The sequence below is a fragment of the Lygodium microphyllum genome, chromosome 2 (genome assembly GCF_053477565.2).
Source record: "Lygodium microphyllum isolate KBCC chromosome 2, Lygodium_microphyllum_v1.1.10, whole genome shotgun sequence".
Taxonomy (NCBI): domain Eukaryota; kingdom Viridiplantae; phylum Streptophyta; class Polypodiopsida; order Schizaeales; family Lygodiaceae; genus Lygodium; species Lygodium microphyllum.
This window is the reverse complement of record NC_141136.1, coordinates 91,544,541-91,564,845: the sequence shown is the minus strand read 5'-3', so window position 1 is coordinate 91,564,845 and position 20,305 is coordinate 91,544,541.

The window sequence follows — 20,305 nt, the reverse complement described above, 5'->3', positions numbered from 1 at the left end:
TATCTTCATCACTATCACCTGTGATAATCAAATCATCAACATAAATGACTAGCAGCATAATACCTTTCTCTGTTTTTCTCACATAAAGTAAGAAACCCGCCTTGGAAATCTGAAAGCCAATAGTGACAAGATACTATCCTATCTTGTCAGACCATGCTCTAGGTGCTTGCTTCAAGCCATACAAGGCTTTCTTCAACTTGCAAACAAACTCAAGATGAACAGCATGCACATAACCTAGTGGCTGCTCCATATAGACCTCTTCTTGCAAATCACCATGCAAGAAGGCATTCTTTATATCCATATGATGTAAAGACCATCCCTTTGATGCAGCCATAGCAATAACTGCTCTTATGGTTGCCATCCTTGCAACCGGACTGAATGTTTCTTCATAATCAATGCCATATGTTTGTGCATACCCCTTGACTACTAATCTTGCCTTGTATCTATTCACAGAACCATCTGCATTGTGCTTCACCTTATAAACCCACTTACAACCAATTGCATTCTTGTCTTTAGGCAAAGGTACCAATTCCCATGTAGCATTTGCTTCCAAGGCATCCATTTCTTCATCCATGGCTTTCTTCCATTTTTCTTTTCCCATGGCTTGCTCAAAAGAAGTGGGTTCTGGCTCCTGTATCACTTTGACCATATAGGCATAGTGAATGGCTGTAAATCCATCATATTTCAGCCTATCTACAGGATACCTAGCTCTAGTAGACCTGCGCAAAGTAGGTTCACTCCTAAATGCTCTCAAAACATCCCTGGTCTTCCTTACTCCAGGTGTAACAATAGAAAGAATACCCAACTCATCATCAATGCTCTGTTCTGAGCCACTGGATTCACCATCCACATAAGAGTGACCTGCATTCATATCAAACATGGGCTGATCTACCTTCTCTTTTTCTTTTCGTGATACCTGTATACCACTATCTGCATTTCTTTGAGAAGATTCTCCTGATCTCAATCTGCCTGTCCATGGCGAAGAATGTGAACCACTGCTACAGGACGCTCCAGGTCCACTAATATCTTGTGACTACTACTGTGAATTCTGTGCAGCATTACCATTTTGTGCATCTACATTATCAATCACATTTACTAGTTTATACCAGCTACTCATCTCATCAAAAACATCATCTCTGCTCACTGTAAACTTACAAGTAGAAGGGTTATAGCATCTATACCCTTTTTACTGCAGACAGTAACCAATAAAGATGCACTTCTCAGCTTTTGGATCCAACTTGGATCTCAACTCATCTGGTACATGAACATAGGCAATGCAACCAAAAATTTTCAAATGAGAAATATATGGTTTCCTACCAGTATACCTCTCCTCTAGAGTCATCCCATGTATTGCTGCAGTGGGAGTCCTATTCATTATGTAGATTGCTATAGCAACTACTTCAGCCCAGTAAAAATCCGGCAAGTCTTTTTCGTTGAGCATGGCACGAGATACCTCTCCAATATGCCTATTTTTTCTTTCTACAATTCCATTTTGTTGTAGTTCTAGTAACCTTGTTTTGCTAGCCTACTAGGCAGACATTCTAGGAGTTCTTGTTAGTTGTGAGGCAGCTAGAGAAGCCTGTCGGAGGAAAAAAATGATGATGATGGAGGAAAAAATAACCCTGAATATCCCAAAGACAATAAATATATACAAAAGTGTGTAAAAAGGGGTTCTAACCCCCTAGAAAATAGAAAAGAAAAGAAAGAAAAATTTATAAGCAATTGATCATCGCCTTGCGAAGGCCTGGTAGGTTCCTGGGGACGAGTCAGACCCAGGGCCGATGCCTTGTCTTCCTAGGGGTGGCATCTTGCTGGAAAAGAAAAAAGTAAGGAAGGTTGGAGTGAAAATAAAAGTGAGTGTCAGAAAAGGATTAAGTGTCGCCTTGCGAGGGCTTGGTAGGTTCTTGGATACCGAGACATGACCTGAGGCTGATGCCCTATTCTCCTTGGGTCACTACACTCAGCTCCCTCCTTTTTACATGCCCGAGAATGGGAAAATAAAAACCTAAAATAAGAAATGTGCTAAAAGAAAATACTTCTTAATCAGGCTACAGGAGTCCTTGCCTAGTAGGAGCTCCTGGTTGTGTTATCCTTAGTTAGGTAGGTAGTTCAGACCACCACTTAGGGCGACCTCTTTGATAGTTCTTTTTAGTTTGGCCGTGTTGGAGCAGTCGGTTAGTGACTAGCTTCGAACCTTCTATCAAATTATGCCGGGCCTACTCCTTGTGGATTTCATGCCTTGGTTTTGTCAAGGGGTAGGGTGAGCATTGTGCTGTGTTTTAGTATATATCTATTTTGTATTAGCTTGATGCTTCCTTTGGTTGTTTTGTGCAGATTTGTTGTGGGATTCGATAGGCTGAGTCGCCCTATCCCATGGTCGCCAATGAGAGCGGAGTTTTGAGCCTAGGATGTGCCTAAAATTTGCCCAAAAATCTAGAATTTAGGGAAAAAATATTTAACATCGAAGGTGGCGGCTGCAGCTATGACGATTTTAAGCACCAAGTGAAAGACGGCTTTTAAAAGGCGCCCAAGCAACACTTTTGGATTTTTGATAATTTTTTCAACTGCTATGCAGGATGTCAGGAGTTGCCATTCATTGCGGGATGTCAAGCTGGACATGCAAGATTTTTCAGAGCTCGAAATGGAGTCCGGACGAGGAAGGGACCACAAAATGGCCAAGATACGAAAAGGTGGACAACTTTGAGGACCAAAGGGGGGGTGCCCTTTGGAATTTTAACCCCCCCAAAATTTTATGAACAAATCGTGGAGAGAGAACGTGAGCATGGCGATGTGATGCAGTGGCCGAAAATTGCGCTCCATCCTCATGGATGATGATTGTCAGGCTGTGAAGAACCTATGCAACCGACATTGGGGCTCATCTTCTCCCTCTTGGCTGAGCATATCGCCGGTTTTCGTGCAAGGAATGGCTATCCGGATGAAGAGAACAGATTCTAGTATTTCTCTCTCCTCCCTCTCTCTCTTCTCTATGGGTTGTTCATGTGTGCCATCTTGAATGAAGGAACCGGGGAAGGAGCATGAAGGAAGTGGTGATAGAAATTGATGGAGATGATGAGGATTGAAGTACAGCATTGGATTGAGAGCAATGGAGGCTCCGTCTGCTCCTTATGCAGTCATTGAAGGCATCTCAAGTTACGTAAAAACACGGTATGACCATTTTTATGAAGAAAATGAAGGATTTTTGATAGTTTATGATTATAATTATGTTCTTATTGGATGAAAATTTGTTTGTGTGTTGGTTGCATTATGAGTAATTGTTTTTTATCAAAAAATTCTGATTTTGCAATGGTTTACATGCTTTATTTAATTCTTGAAAACCCGAAATGCAGTTTTTAAGTGGCAAAATTGTAGTTTTTCCGTTTCGGGTGGGTAAAAGGTGTTCCCATGGGGGGAATATGGAAGATAAATTGAATGCTAGTATGCTAAAGTGATTGGAATAAGAAAAACCATAAAATAGCATATTTTATTGTCAAATAAATCAAGAAAATGTAGTGGTAAAGCATGAGGTTTAGCCTCAGTTTGCCCTATCTCTTTGTCAAAGTTTGTGATTTATTGCGACGGCATAAGCATCCAGGATATCCCTGACGCAGAAGCGAGGATGCAAGCCAAGCTGATACATGTGCTCTTCTCCAGCCAGCGCTACAATTCATTGATGCATCGAATTAGCATACATGTGATGGAGAATGGCAGCCCATACCCTAGACGAAGTAGATTGGTATAGGTACGTGCGAAAAATGATCGATCAGGCAGCCAAAGCATTGGCCCTAGGAAGTGTACCAGTAGGAGGAGAATCTCTAGCCTCTAAAGTTACAAAAAGAAAGAAAGCCTCCTCCAAGGCCTCCTTCATCAGGTATGGAGGTGTCTTGACTGCGCTCATCCAGGAGGCAGTGAAGGAAGCACAGGATGCGGAAGAAGGAGAAGGAGAAATGCCAGAAAGGTCACCTCCTCACCAGGACAAGGATAGCTCCACCAATAGAACTGAGACAGAAGAAGAGGGGGAGGGACAGACAAGCAAAAAGACAACCAAGAAACCCAAGAAGAAGACAATGCAGAGAAAGAAGAAGGATGATGAAGGCAGAAAGAAGGAGAGAGAAGACTTGGAAAGGGCAAAGAAAGAGTCCCTAAAAGAGGCCAAGGAGAGAGAGAGGACGAAGAGACAGGAGGAGGAGAAGGAAAAAAAAGAATTACAGAAAGTAAAGAAGGCATCGAAACATGAAGCAGAGGAGAAGAAAAGAAAGGAAAAAGAAGAAAAAGGAAAAAAGAAGGAAGAGCAGAGAAAAGCGGAGGAGGAAAGGAGAAGAAAGGCGAATGAGGAAGAGGAAGAGCTACGAAGGAAGGAGGAAGAGGACCTGGCAGAAGCCACACGCAGGTCCATCGAGCAACAAGGCCGAGAAAATGAATTGGGGAACTTGAGCCTGCATAGAGAAGAAGGGCCAGAATCTACAACACAGGTGCCGGAGTTTGTGCCACCTCCAGTCCCTGAGGGCAAGAGGCTAGTCAGGGAGTTGGAAGATCACGAGCAGAAACTCATGATACTAACCCTAAAGCAAGGAGAGAGCTTGGAAGAAATGAACAAAAGAGCAGAGGAGTGGGCTGCGCACAATGAAAAGAGGGTGAAGGCACTGGCGCGGCGCCTTGCTCTGGTAGAGAAGGAGAAAATCATTGCAGAGAGCAAGGCAGAAGCCGCTCAAGTGGCCTTCGCACTCAATAGAAGGCCTTCCTCGACACCATCCTGGACACCACCCACTCAGTGCAAGGAGAGTCGTTGGAGGTGATGCAAAGAAAGCTCGGCATAGCACGAAGAGCCTTACATGCTGGATTGCAAATGCCACCCCTACCTGCGGAGGTTAGGTTGAGCTTGGGTGAGCAATGAAAATACCTATTGCTGGCGGGCCTAACCCCCCAGGAAATCGACGCCCTCGGATTCTAAAAAGAAGCACCACACGGAGAACGGCAAGGGGGGGAAGCAGAACTTGAAATTGACATGAACCAATTCAGGGAGGATGTAGTCCCACAACCCCCCTCGCCACAGTCTCCACAGCCACCACAAGAGGACCCATCTGTGGAAAGAAAAGCCGCCTCTAGGGAAAGACGTAGAAAGCTAGTATAGGAAGCCAGGAAACAGCTAAGAGCCAAACTAGTCGTGCTGTCGTCCGCACCTCTCCCACCGTGTCCTGATGATCTCCCCACGAGATTCCACGCAGAACTGGTGCTGTGGGACATACAAGAACAAGGAAAGGATCCATTTACCTTTAGTTTCCTCCTACCCAACAGTCTGCGGAGGGTCTTGCCGCTCAAAGTGATGGGTGAGGTGATCGTGGTCAGTGGCTGATTGGGGCAAAGATGGCTAGAAGAGCGAGAAAAAACCCTGACCTCTTGGGGCACAGAAGCGGCTGATTATTGGGCAGAACAAAGTTTTTGAAGTCCCACACAGTGTACATGGCTACAAAAGCCAACCCCTGTGGAGGAAGCGAGTATGTGACATCAGCATGCTTGCCTAGATGACGTTTTGCAACACCCTGCCATTCGAGCGGAACAACCCTATCTACATGGCATACCCTCGGAGGGTAGGGGTGGATTTTGATGCCACCCTCCACGGGCGGTACGACTTCCCTATTATTTATAACTCTACTGTAGTATCCTTTGAGCATGTCCTTCTCTTTACCACCAAAAGCCTAGATGATTCTATGACGCGCTTTCTTGCGGATTTCTCCTCATGCCCTGACCCCGCCTTTGTAACAACTTGTAATTATCTTAGGTTACTTAGGTTACTCCTTAAGTAGGACCCGACTCCACAAGAGCGCGGCCTACCTCCCCTCTTCTTTGACCCTAACATTATTGACAACTGTGACGTGGCTCGTCTTATGATGAGGGCTAGCCTCCTCCGCTCTTTTTTGCCTAGCCCTCCTGGAAGATATGAATGACAGCCAATTCACTAGGTGCAATCACCCTTTCCTCTCCACCACTTCTCTTCATGTCCGCATGAATCTGAAATATTACATGCAAAGTCACCAGTTTTTGAGCAAATCTATCAAACCCCCTTCCCCTCCTCATTCCGATGAAGATGATGGGACCTGAAATGGGCCAGCACTAGCTATGGCACTAGCCGAACCTCATGCTCATGACACACAAACACCCTTATGGCCTCGCGAACCAGGAGCGTCAATCTAATGCTGAAGGACAAACTACCCTAAATCTTAATTCATGCATTTATAGTTTATAGTCCAACATTTCCCTTAAACTCTTCAAAGGGAGAACCCTTACACATTGGCAATGCCACGATCACACACATATGCAGACACTCCATCGATTAATAGTCAGAGCCCCACTGCAGCTCTCCTACATCGCAGGGATTGGCCCTGTGATGCACTACTAGACATATAACACATACGAGCACAAATTCCTCTCAAGGTACCAATATTTTACGTTTCAGGATGTACCATTCCTCTCTACACTTTCCCCTTAGGACCCAATGACTAACCTACAGCTTAGGATATCCTCTCACGCTCATCGTTGGTCACAACCTAAGGAAGACAGGTGCCATGCATCTAGGAGGTTTTTCTGATACCTTTTTAATTATTATGCTTAATGCAAATCGTGTATGGCTATGGCTATGTGCTCAGACAACAGAAAGATCAGCATCGTTTATAGTGCATAAAACATTCTTTCCATGAATTTTGAAAGGTGAGAAGGATCGAAGCTTGCACACGAGCTATGGCGGGAGAGCAAGAGCAAGAAAGAGAGAGACAAGAAATGGGAACTCCAACAGTCACAATGTGTGACCGGGCCTTCCTTTATTTACTAGTCACTAAAAAATGAATGTAAAGAATAAAGTGATGTGACGGGCGCCCGCCACCTGCAGTGTGCAGTGGCAGGTACTGTCAGTGTAGTAATACACGAGGCGGCACGAGGAGGCGCCTTTACCCCAATAACCTCCCACTTAAAGGCGAATCTGCCCCAGTGAGAGAGAAAGAAAAGAAAAAGACAGTACAACTGTACATAGGTACAAGGGATGAGGAAAGGCAACATCTCATCCAACGCCCATCAATCTCCTGAGGAAGGCAAAGCGCTCAGTAGTGAGGCTTTTCGTGAGCAGATCTGCAGGATTCTCGTCAGTGGAGATCTTGACAAGGTCAACAGACTTGTCCTCCACGACACCACGTATGAAGTGATACCTCACCTCAATGTGTTTTGTCTTCGCATGGAAGACCGGATTCTTAGCCAACTGAATGGCACTCATAGAATCCGAATGTAGTGTAGGTATAGCATCAATCCCAAGGTCAGCAACTAGATGGCCTAGCCATATGGCCTCCTTGCAAGCCTCAGTGGCTGCAACATACTCGGCCTCAGTGGTAGACAAAGCCGTACACTTCTGAACCCTAGACATCCAAGAGACAGCACCTCCAGCATAGGCGAATACATAGCCAGAAGTGGACTTCCTACTATCTGCATGTCCTGCATAATCGGAGTCAGTGTACCCCATGACCCCTATATCCTGGCTGCCATAGCAAATACACATATCTGTTATGCCCTTCAGGTACCTCATGATACCCTTCACGACATCCCAATGTTTCCTACCAGGTGTAGCCATATAGCGTGCCACAACACCAACTGCAAAGGCAATATCTGGACGAGTGGCTATCATGGCATACATCAAACTGCCCACGGCTGAAGCATAAGGGATCTGGGCAATCTCGGCCCTCTGCTCATCTTTCTGCGGACAATCGGCCTGTGATACCTTCACATAAGAAGGCAATGGACAGCCAATAGGCTTTACGTCCTGCATGCGGAATCGCTCAAGGAGTTTATGAATATACTCCCTCTATGACAAGTAGAGGAGTCCCTGATGCCTGTCGCGTCTAATGCGCATACCAAGTATGTGAGAGGCATGTCCCAAATCCTTCATCTCAAAGCTCTTCTTCAGCTGAGATTTAAGAGCATCTAGCTCATCATGAGCTTTCCCTGCTATCAGCATATCATCCACATAGAGTATCAAAATAAGCAATGAACCATCACGGGCTTTCTTCGTGTAAAGACACGGATCCATAGCACTCCTGCTGTAGCCCTGTGACTGCATAAAGGCATCAAACTTATGATACCATTCCCTAGGTGCCTGCTTCAAGCCATAAAGTCTTTTCTTCAACTTGCACACTAGGTGCTCCCTGCCAGGTTCTGCAAAGCCCTTAGGCTACTCCATATAGATCTCATCATGCAAGTCTCCATGTAAGAAAGCCGTCTTGACATCCATCTGATATAGATCTAAGTCAAGCTGAGCAACCAAAGCCAAGACCAAGCGCAAGGTGGTCATCTTAACTACAGGAGAAAAGACCTCATCAAAGTCTACACCATGCTCTTGCTTAAAACCCTTTGCTACCAATCTAGCCTTGTATGCCGGCTTGGGGTGTCCAGGGGTACTTTTCAGCTTGTACACCCACTTGCATGGCAAAGCCTTCTTGCCCTTAGGCAAGGCAACCAAATCCCAAGTCTCATTCTTATGCAAGGAGTCGATCTCAGACTGCATAGCCCTCTCCTAGAAGTGACTATCACCCCTGCGCATAGCCTCATCATAAGTGAAAGGCTCTCCTACATCTGTAACCAAAATATAATGTATAGAGGGCTGAAATCTATCAGGTGGACGTTTGTCTCTAGCAGACCGTCTCACTGCAAGCTTTGTTGCCTGCTCAGCTGCCTGTCCAACACCCTTACCATGAGCATCTGCTACATCTGTAGGCTGTCCAACTGGCTGTGCAGGAGCTCTAGGCTCCTCCTGAAAGATCACTCTGCGGATCTCAACCACTTTCTCAGGCTGCCTGTGCATCTTGTCTTCATGGAAGACTACATCATGGCTGCGTACTATTTTCCGCGCCTGCAGATCCCATAGGCGATAGCCCATCTCTCCTGAATCACCATAACCAAGAAAGATGCATTTAATGCTCTTTGGATCCAACTTACTCCTCTTTTCCTTGGGCACATGGCAGAATGCCTCACATCCAAAGACACGAAGATGCGCATAAGAGGATGGCTTACCAGCCCAAACTTCCTCTCCAACCTGGAAATCCAATCCACTAGAAGGCGTTCGGTTTATGACATGCACTGCCGTACTAACTGCCTCAGCCCAAAAGCTCTGTGGTAGGCCTGCATGGCTAAGCATAGAGCGGACACGCTCCTGAATAGTCCTGTTCATGCGCTCAGCCAAACCATTCTGGGCGGGGGTGTAAGGGGCGGTCAACTGACGCTTAATACCCCTGTCATCACAAAACTGCTCAAAAGCATGTGAGACATATTCTCCCCCATTGTTAGTCCTAAGGCATTTCAGCCTATACCCAGTCTGGTTCTCAACAAGAGCAAGCCAACGCTGAAAGACTGCCAAGACATCGGACTTTTGCTTTATGGGATAAGCCCACACTTTCCTAGAAAAATCATCAATGAAGGTAACAAAGTACTTCGCGCCACCCATAGACATACATGGCATGGGCCCACAAACATCTGAATGCACCAAAGCCAAGGGTTCACTCATGCATGGCCTACCCGATTTCTTATGCATAGACCTATTCTGCTTACCATAAAGACAATGATCACACGAGTCAAAACGTGCATAGTCCAAAGACGGAAGATACTGCAAACCAGATAACATTTTCATCCCCTTCAAAGACATATGCCCCAAACGGGCATGCCAAAGTGATACATGTGGGATAGAGCCCACTGCCAAAACATGGTCTACAGAAGACCCAGATACAACAAGAGGATAGAGGCTGCCAGCCTTGGTGCCTCTAGCAAGCACAAGTCTGCCTTTGGTAATCTTCCAGGCAGAATCCCCAAAACAGACATGAAACCCTGTATCATCCAACTATCCTGCAGACATAAGACTGCGCGTAAGCGCAGGTACATGACGTACATCCCTGAGCAAAAAGGAATTGCCAGTGGAAAACTGCAACTGAATATGTCCACAGCCCACAATATCAAGAGACCTGTCATCTCCAAGTCTGACTGATCCAAATACAGTACGGTAAGAGTGAAACCACTCACGGTAAGGCGTCACATGGAAGGACGCACCTGAATCCAATAACCAGCACTGTGCATACATACTAGGTGTCTCAGTCAAGTGTGAAGCATCAGAAGAACTAGCTACAAGTATGAACTCATCACTACCATCGGAATCCTCGGTCTGCATGACATTAATTTCTTCAATCTTGACGCTGGACTTCGCAGGTACTATGCTGCGATCAGAGGACTTCTCCTGCACTTTCTCTTTGCCCTTATCCTTGCGCTTCTCATTGCACAACTCATGACACTGTGGTCTGATATGGCCCTTTTCCCCACAATGATGACAAGTGACATTAGCGTTGCGCCCACGCGACTTATTACGCAACTTTCCACGAGATTTAGACCGACCCTTCTGCGAGTCACGGCCACGGTTATTACCACAATCATTCCTGTCATTCCTGCCTCTAAGTGTCAAAGCATGTGAAACACGAGAGGCATCCAAGTTTTTGCGATTAACCTCTTCCTGCAGAAGAGCACTCTCAACATCATTCAGTTTCAGAGTAGCACTAGAGGCACATAGGGCAGTGCGGAATACATCCCATGACTCATTCAGAGTCCCAAGAAAGAAAAGAGGAGTTACTTCCTCTCCAAAGGTGATATCCTGCGAAGTCAGGTTCTTCAGTATAGCATGGAACTGGCTCAAGTGAGCAGACATAGTCGCATTATCCTTCATGCGCAGATCCATAAGCTGCTTCAACCAGTACATCTGACTCGCCGGACTTTTCTTATCATAAAGATTCTTGATCTTATTCCATAGATCCCATGCACTCTATGCTTCCTCAAATACATTATAATGTACCTGTTCAGTGAGAGACAATATAATCTTGGACTTGCATAGCTCATCAAGTTCAAGCTAGTCATCATTGTCCATAGTTTCAGGCTGCTCTCCATTCAACCGAGGTGGCTTAATCTGAGATTTCTGCACCAAGACCTGCCAAATTTGATTCTTCCAATAAGAGTAGTTGGTACCATCCAACTTTGTGATGTTAAATATGGCATTATCAGTCGAAGAGGACGCCATAATGCAGGCTGGAAATGCATAGACAATGTAAAACTGTTGGCTGTTTTACCATAGAAAATGCCCAAAATCCACTGAAATGAGCTCCAAATGGCGAGAAAAGTGTGCCAAAAGATGCTGCCCACTTAGTACTAGGTGCGGTACACCAAATCAGGATATTTCAGCATAAAAAATACTGCTCAGTCCACCAATAAATGCTTGCTGTAATAAATTTCAGAATTGCAATAATGAGAGCAAACTGTCCCAAAACTGAATCTAATGTCAACTAAACAATGCTAGGTCCAAAGCCGGCATAAAGAGGACAAAGCAAAGCCAAATGACAGTGAAAATACATGAGCATAACACCGAGAGATGTCAAATAGCATCTGCAAGTGAGAGGCACACCCCAGACAATCTAGGCAAAATGTAGAACCAACTGCCAAAACCTGACACAAATAGGTGTCTGCTCAAAAGAAAGTGGATCCAAAATTGAGACTCGGCTCATAAGCATCCTGTGAACCAAGACATATACTCAATGCAACATCCAATTGTCAGAGTATAATCCCAAAGTCTCAATACATCTATAACTGCTCAATGACATAGACTGCTCCAATAGCATGTAATCCGTGCTCAAGGTCAAGTAAGCATGCAAGATGCTCCCACTGGCACAAAAGGCGTACAATCGAGTTAAGGGCTCAAGCAACCCAAGACAAAGTATCAGTGACAAGTGACCAAGTCAATGCGTCATACGCTTCCCAAGAGCATGACATACATGAAGCAACTGATGTAGCAACCACTAAGCAAGACATAATTCCAATGGCAAGATCTCTATCAAGTCAATACATCCAATAGCAAGCCAAAGTCAATATCCTTGTGAGTTGGAAGTGCTCAAAACATCCAAATCGGAGCTCCAAAATATCTGTCAAGCATGGACGAACTAAGAGGCATCAACCACGGACTAAAGCATGTAATGCATAGAGCTTATCCGTCAAGTACAGACAATAGGCATAAGCGGCCCAAATGCTAGTCAAGTCGACCAAACTGCCAATGACAAACCAATAACAACGAAGCAAATGCAATGCTCAAAAGCATTCCAGAATCACGATCATGAGTTCGAAGTCGATCCCCAAAGTGTAATACATCATGACATAACCCATAGCATACATCCGGTATCGATAGAGAAGTAATACATGTGACAAATGAGCTTCAGCCCGCTCATGTACAGTAGCTCTAAACAGTCCAAAACTGTCAATTTCTAGCCCAAAAACAATGCCAAATCATGGGAAAATCGAATGCATACATTCCCAAGACATTAGGCATCATGTAGACCGCATACGGGCATCAAACAAGGTAACCGGAGTAGAGTATAAGCATAAAATGCCAATGCCAAGTGTGGCTGCCCTGTTTCCAGCATGTATAACAATAAATAGCAGTCCCAAATTAGCCAATATTTCAGGCCAAAATCATAACATAATCATATGCATACATTCCCAAGGCACTAGGCATCATGTAGACTGCATACGGGCATCAAATAGCACAACCGGAATGGAGTATAAGCAACAAATGCTAATGCCAATGGTGCTGCCCTGTTTTCAGCCTGTTATGACAGTTTATGACAGTCCCAAATCTGAAGAAATCAGCCCCGAATGATCAAGACCAATGCCCAAAGCTTGAATGACATCAAACATGAAGTCTATAGCCCTCTTGATCAAGGTAGAGAGCAAGAAGCAATGGCCAAGTGTGGAGCTGAAGTAGACGAGTGCTAATAGCCTGGAAAAAAATGGTGCAATCTTCCCTATTGGTGCTGAACTTGCTACTGCTCCACATGGGCTGAAAAGGGGGTAATGGGGGGCTCAAGAAGGGCCTATCAAAGGCCTATGACAAGCCTCTTTGAGCCTTGATAGGTGTAAGGCACAATATGAGGAGAATAAGCTTCAACGGTTTGAAGCCATGGCTGCCCTTGCTATTTGCAACCTGTAGACTGAAATAAAACCCTGAAAGAGTGATCAAATACCTCAATATCAATGCCTTGAAGGTGCCTCAATAGGCCGAGAAGGTGCTCGGGAAGCCGGGGAGTGACGGGAGCTCGGGGAGATCGGATATGGCTGCCGGGATGGAGATCCAATGCGTGAAGGGAGTCGATGCGAATGTAGAGAAGCACCGAGTCGATCTCGAGCAAGAGGAAGCCAAGCTCTGATACCAGTTGAAAGGTGAGAAGGATCGAAGCTTGCACATGAGCTATGGTGGGAGAGCAAGAGCAAGAAAGAGAGAGACAAGAAATGGGAACTCCAACAGTCACAATGTGTGACCGGGCCTTCCTTTATTTACTACACACTAAAAAATGAATGTAAAGAATAAAGTGACGTGAGGGGCGCCCGCCACCTGCAGTGTGCAGTGGCAGGTACTGTCAGTGTAGTAATACACGGGGCGGCACGGCGGAGGCACCTTTACCCCAGTTGAAAGGAGGCACCAAGCCATATGCTCATGCTACCATCCTCTTTATTTAAACAGTTTCCTATATGCCAAGTGCAATGCATAAATAAAATCTTTTCTTTATCTTTCAGTGTTTCAGCCCCTTTTCATCCAACTCTTAGCATTTTGCATCATTAATCGATTAGATATTGTTTCTATGCATTTTTCCATTTTAAAAGAACACTAAATACGCACAAAACATAGAAACGGGGACAAACCGAGGTCAACCTCGTGCTTTTCCATTGTTATACATTGCACAAACATAGATATAATTTTCCCTAATTTTCCTCAGTCCATTTCCTATTTTTCCCTAATTTTAAACCCATTTTTTTCATTTTTGGGCAATTTTTCCCCTATTTTCTTTAATAAATAATGACTAAAAATGAAAATTGATTGTGGGCTATGGCCCTTAGATTCATTGACATCAAAAATTCAAATTTAGTTGGTGTGACATATCATATTTCTCATTTATATAGCAAAACCCCCAATTTTACCCTTAAAACGCGTGTTTTGCATGTATTTTGACACTAATTCCAGCCATGTAGCCTTATATTTTCTGATTTTCAGGTTACAAACATTTGAAACTCATGGAAAACAATATTATAATGAACTTTCATCCCATATGAATAAGGTTTCATAAAGCAAATAGCATAAAAAGATTATTTTTCTTTGTAAAAATAGCATTATCGCTTATTTTCAAGTCTCGGTTTCTTGGTCTTGATCACGGGACTAATATCCAGCATGCATTTAATGCTCAGCATCTTCAAGAACAGCACTCTTCATGTATTCATCCATCGGGAAGCAATCCAGTCTCATCCGGACAAGCTTTCCTCCATCATTCTTCATTGCCTTCTTCCACACAAGAACATCCCCTTAAGGGAGAGAGAGGGAGGAGACAGAAAGAGTAGATCTGGTTCTCTTCATTCCCATAGCCATTTCACGAGCAAAGACAGGCGATAAGACTAGAAAAGAGGGAGAAGATCGGGGGTATGATCAGTTGTGTGGGTTACTTGCAGGCTGCAATATCCATCCATCCCCATGTTGGCACAAATTTTGGCGTGAAGATGGCACCTTCTTCCTCCATTCTCTCTCTATGTTTTTTGATCTTGTATGCTTAAAATTTTGAAGGGGGCATTCAAAATCAAAAGGCATGCCCAATTTTGGCCTCCCAAGTGTCCACCTTTTTATATCTTGCCAATTTTGTGGCCATTTCCCCGTCCGGGCTCCAAATCGAGTACTGTAAATTTCTGCGGGGCTAGACATCGCACATTGGCTGGTAACTCCTAACAATCCGCATGGCAATCTGAAAAATAATCAAAAATCAACAAATGTCACTCAGGCACCTTTTAAGAGTCGTATTTCACTTGGTGCTTAAAATCGTCCTAGCTGGAGCCGCCACCTTCGACGTTGAATATTTTTCCCTTGATATTCGTAATTTTTTGTTATTTTTAAGCACTTCTCGGCATCAAAACTCCGCTCTCATTAGCGACCACGGGATAGGGTGACTCAGCTCGTCAAATCCCACAGTAGATCTGCACAAAACAACCAAAGGAAGCATCAAGCTGATACAAAATAGATATATATTAAAACACACAGCACAATGCTCACCCTACCCCCTAACAAAACCAAGGCATGACATCCACAAGGAGTAGGCCTAGCATTATTTGATAGAAGGTCCGGAGCTAGTCACTAACCAACTACTCCAACATGGCCAAACTAAAAAGAACTATCAAAGAGATTGCTCTAAGTGGTGGTCTGAACTACCTACCTAACTAAGGAGAACACAACCAGGAGCTCCTACTAGGCGAGGACTCCTACAGCCTAATCAAGAAGTATTTTCTTCCAGCACATTTCTTCTTTCAGGGTTTTATTTTATTGACATACTCGGGCATGTAAAAAGGAGGGAACTGAGCGTAGTGACCCAAGGAGAATAGGGCATCGGCCTCAGGTCCTGTCTCGGTACCCAAGTACCTACCAAGCCCTCGCAAGGCAACCCTTAATCCTTTTCTAATGCTCACTTTTATTTTCGCTCCAACCTTCCTTAGTTTCTTCTTTTCCAGTGAGACGCCACCCCTAGGAAGACAAGGCATCGGCCCTGGGTCTGACTTGTCCCCAGGAACCTACCAGGCCTTCGCAAGGCGATGATCAACTGCTTAAACATTTTTCTTTCTGTTCTTTTCTAGTTCTATAGGGGGTTAGAACCCCTTTTTACACACCTTTGTATATATTTTTATTTTCTTTGAGATATGCAGGGTTCCTTTTCGTCTCTATCATCATCATTTTTCCCTTTTGGCAGGCTTCTCTAACTGCCTCACAACTAACAAGAACTCCTAGAATGGCTGCCTAACAAGCTAGCAGAACAGGGTCACCAGGACTACCTTCTAAAACATGTCTTTCAATGTCTGACAATGTCTTTACAGGAGGCAATGACTACTGAGGCTTCCCTCAGATAGACCTAACCTAAACCTGGGACTTCATGCCTTGGACGCCGGTCCCCAACAAGAAAAAAAATCCCCTACAAGCACACAAACACATATAGCATAAAACACGGTACTCATAAAGGAGAGATATCACCTGGATAGGGCCACGAGAAGCTGCCACGCAACAAAGGCTCCTTCCAAGCTCTTCTTCGAACCTGTCTAGCACAAGACTAAAACAAGAAACCATTAACTGTACCTATACTAAACAGACAACTGGCCCTCTTGGCCTAATGAAATAAAGCACTTCACGACAAAAACTGATCGGCCCTCTTGGCCTGATGAAATCTAGATGTAATATCCAAAGCAGCTAGCCTCCTAGCTTAAAAATAGATAGGTCATTTTAGTCCATGTAATACTGATGCCCTTGGCATATACATCACACCCTATCAGACTACCTAGGGTGCCCAGGATAGCATATCACAAGTCGACTAGCCCCATGCTACTCATGCAAGTTAGCTAAAAGCTTGATCTTGTATTTTTTTATCTTAGGTTTTTTTTTGTAGAGTTACAAGTCCAAGCCTTTCCACAAATAACCCGTCAATAAGGCCAATCCTTTCTCTATTTGGGTTTTCACATAAATCAGTACTGTGACCCAAACTAGGTAGAGCTTCAAGCCTAAGCACATCACATGGGTGTATCCCAAGGCAGTGTATATTGTCATATGTATATCCAGTCTTATCCTCTTGGGGGTTGGACAAAATATATCCAGATGGGATCCTTGGCCTTGCATCTGACACTCCTGCCATCCTTTTGAAGATTTTGGGTCTCCAAACCCATCTCACATTTCCCTTAATATTCTTGCATTCCCTCAATTTGCTGCACTGGTCTAATGAACTCAATGCGGCCAAATGGCCTCACATCCTTATGACCTTTGTGAAGCACAGGTGGACTTTTAACATTTTTCATCCTCTTTACAAAAGATGTCTTTGCTTGTTTACGTCCACACTGTGACTTGTTACTCGTAGGGACCATGCTTTCACTAAAGGGAACAACATCCACTCGGAAGCATGATTCACTTGGAGACGATAAAGGTCTCTCAAGAGCCTTACTAGCAACAAAATTAGAACCACACAAGAATGCTTATCAACACTCGTAGGCCCATTGGTGCGATCCATATTGCCATCACAACTACCTTTTGTGGAAGTGTTGCAAGCCCTAATGGGACTTACATGGCTTGGAACCTTTTCACTGATAGACATGTCATTACTACGCATAGGATGGCCATTTTTTGCTTTAAGATTTTGGCCACCAAGGTTCCCCTCATAGGCTGCCTTGGTATCACCAAGTGAGCTGTCTTCTTGCAGAAATGGTTGGAAGCTAGGATGCACTTGTACTGAGCGGGGAAAACTCCAAAAGTTTTCCCAACATCTCTGAATATGACCCTCATAATCAATGGCATGCATTTTTGCTTCCCTTAACGACTTAGGATTCTGCAGTCCCACTTGGATTTGCGTATTAATCTCTAAACCATTCAAAAAGAGCTCACATAGCACATCATTTGGCAGTGCACTAGCTCTTCTTGGCCAAAGCCTAAGAGTACTATCAAAGGCTCTAGCATACTCTTTAAACAGAAGGATAAGACTCCTGTCTAAACTGCATAAGCTGCCCTAAGACCTGAATCATAGGGAGCTTCTTTTCATACTCATCTAGAAATCTATCACAAGACTCCTCAAATGATTTGATCGACCCTCTTGGGAGGCTTCAGTACCATTTCCTTGCCTCTCCCTTTAGGGTACTTGGGAATACGAGCATCCGATGTATATCTTCGAACCCACTTGCAATGCAAATTAGGTCATATTCTCTTAAATTAATCATTGGATCCTCATTTGGCAACCCATAAAACACTGGGAGATCCCTATAAAGGGGAGGACATTCAGTCCTCCCTTTTGGGATCAACACCGGGTCATTAAAATCTTCATATTCATCATGATCTGGGTCCAACCTCTTAGGATCTTTAACCTCTTCCATCCCCACCCTTTTCGGTATAGGGGGGTTAATGTCCTCATTGACATCCCTTTCTGCCAACTCACTAAGTGGTCTAGGGAGTCCTATAAGTTTCAACATGTCCTTTTGATCCCCTCTTAGAGGGTCTTCCATACCTTTCCCTTTAAAAGGAAAGTCCATAACAGGTTATCTAACGGCCACGAGCAAATCTTCCAGCCAGTGCCAAGTCCACCTAGGAGTCCCAAATCTCCTACACTCTCTTTTTCTAAATGGATACAGGAGGAAGGACAAAAATTGTCGACACCACCCATAGCTCTTGACCCGAGGATATGCTTGTGCAATCTATTGTGACTAGATCAATTGAGGCTCGATCTACACAAGTGAATGCTCAAAGGGCAATAAAAGACACAACCACTTTCGATCTACTTGAGGACCTGGCACTGCGATCTACGAATAATAGTATCCAGTCCATTGAACTAGCTGCTACTACTTCCAATCAGGAATCATAGCAGTCACAACCTTCGGCCGTGACGATGCCCCTTGTGGAATGTGTCCTTAGCAATTCACATGTGGAAGCTTTTGGTCCTTATCTAAAGCAGATTTATCATTACCACTTCTTAAAACTTGGGAACCGTGCCTTTTAAGCAATGGTTTTCCCTTGACAGCTAGGGCTTCTAACATCCTTGTGATGCCTACTATGTCGTCATGGTGGCCCATTACACGGGATGTTTCAACCACAAGCATATTCCATCATATATCAACACTTTCCCATGGCATCATGGCTTTAGCATGATAACTTGTTGATCCCATAACTACCCTAGTTTCCAACATGCTTGTTTCATGCCCTCTAGGTTGATGGATGGTTAAACATGATTTCTCTTGGGCAGAGACCACACCAAGGCGAACCTCGGCCCATGCCATCGTATTAGAGGATGGGATAACCACTAATGGGCTACTCTTTTCATCACATAACTTATCTTCTGCAGAGGACTCATGCTTTACATAACTAACTAAGTCCATTAGTAAGTTTTGTATGGGGAAGCCAAGCTTTTCCATCCTTGAACAAACCCCATTTTATGGACAATTTAGGGTCCCTTGAAACCCTAGATTTGAAAACCGCCACTTATAGACAACTCCCGGCAGACACACCACTGATGGGACCTAAAATGAGCTGGCACTGGCTATGGCACTAGCCGTAACTCATGCTCATGACACACAAGCACCCTCACGGCCTCGCGGACCAGGAGCGTCTATCTAATGCTGAAGGACAAACTGCCCTAAAGCTTAATTCATGCATTTATAGTTTATAGTCCAACATTTCCCTTAAAATTCTCAAAGGGAGAACCCTTACACATTGGCAATGCCACGATCACACACATATGGAGGCACTCCACCGACTAATAGTCGAAGCCCCACTGCAGCTCTCCTACATCGCAGGGATTGGCCCTGTGATGCACTAGTAGATATATAACACATACGAGCACAAACTCCTCTCAAGGTACCAATATTTTACGTTCCAGGATGTACCATTCCTCACTACACTTTCCCCTTAGGACCCAACGACTAACCTACAGCTTAGGACATCCTCTCACGCTCATTGTTGGTCACAACCTAAGGAAGACAGGTGCCATGCATCCAAGAGGTTTTTTTGATACCTTTTTAATTATTATGCTTAATGCAAATCATGTATGTCTATGTGCTCAGACAACAGAAAGATCAGCATCCTTCATAGTGCATAAAATATTCTTTCCATGAATTTCACTAACGCGTGCTGCATTGAAAGGAGACACCGAGCCATATGCTCATGCTACCATCCTCTTTATTTAAATTGTTTCCTATATGCCAAGTGCGATGCATAAATCAAATATTTTCTTTATCTTTCAGTGTTTCAGCCCCTTTTCATCCAACTCTTAGCATTTTGCATCATTAATCGGTTAGATATTGTTTCTATGCATTTTTCCCTTTTAAAAGAACAATAAATACGCACAAAACATAGAAACAGGGACAAATCGAGGTCAACCTTGTGCTTTTACATTGTTATATATTGCAAAAACATAGATATAATTTTCCCTAATTTTTCTCAGCCCATTTCCTATTTTTTTCTAATTTTAAACCCATTTTTCCCATTTTTGGGCAATTTTTTCCCTATTTTCTTTAATAAATAATGACAGAAAATGAAAATTAATTGTGGGATGTGGCCCTTAGGTTCATTCACATCAAAAACTCAGATTTAGTTGGTGTGACATATCATATTTATCATTTATATAGCAAAACCCTCAATTTTACCCTTAAAACACATGTTTTGCATGTATTTTGACACTAATTCCGGCCATGTAGCCTTATATTTTCT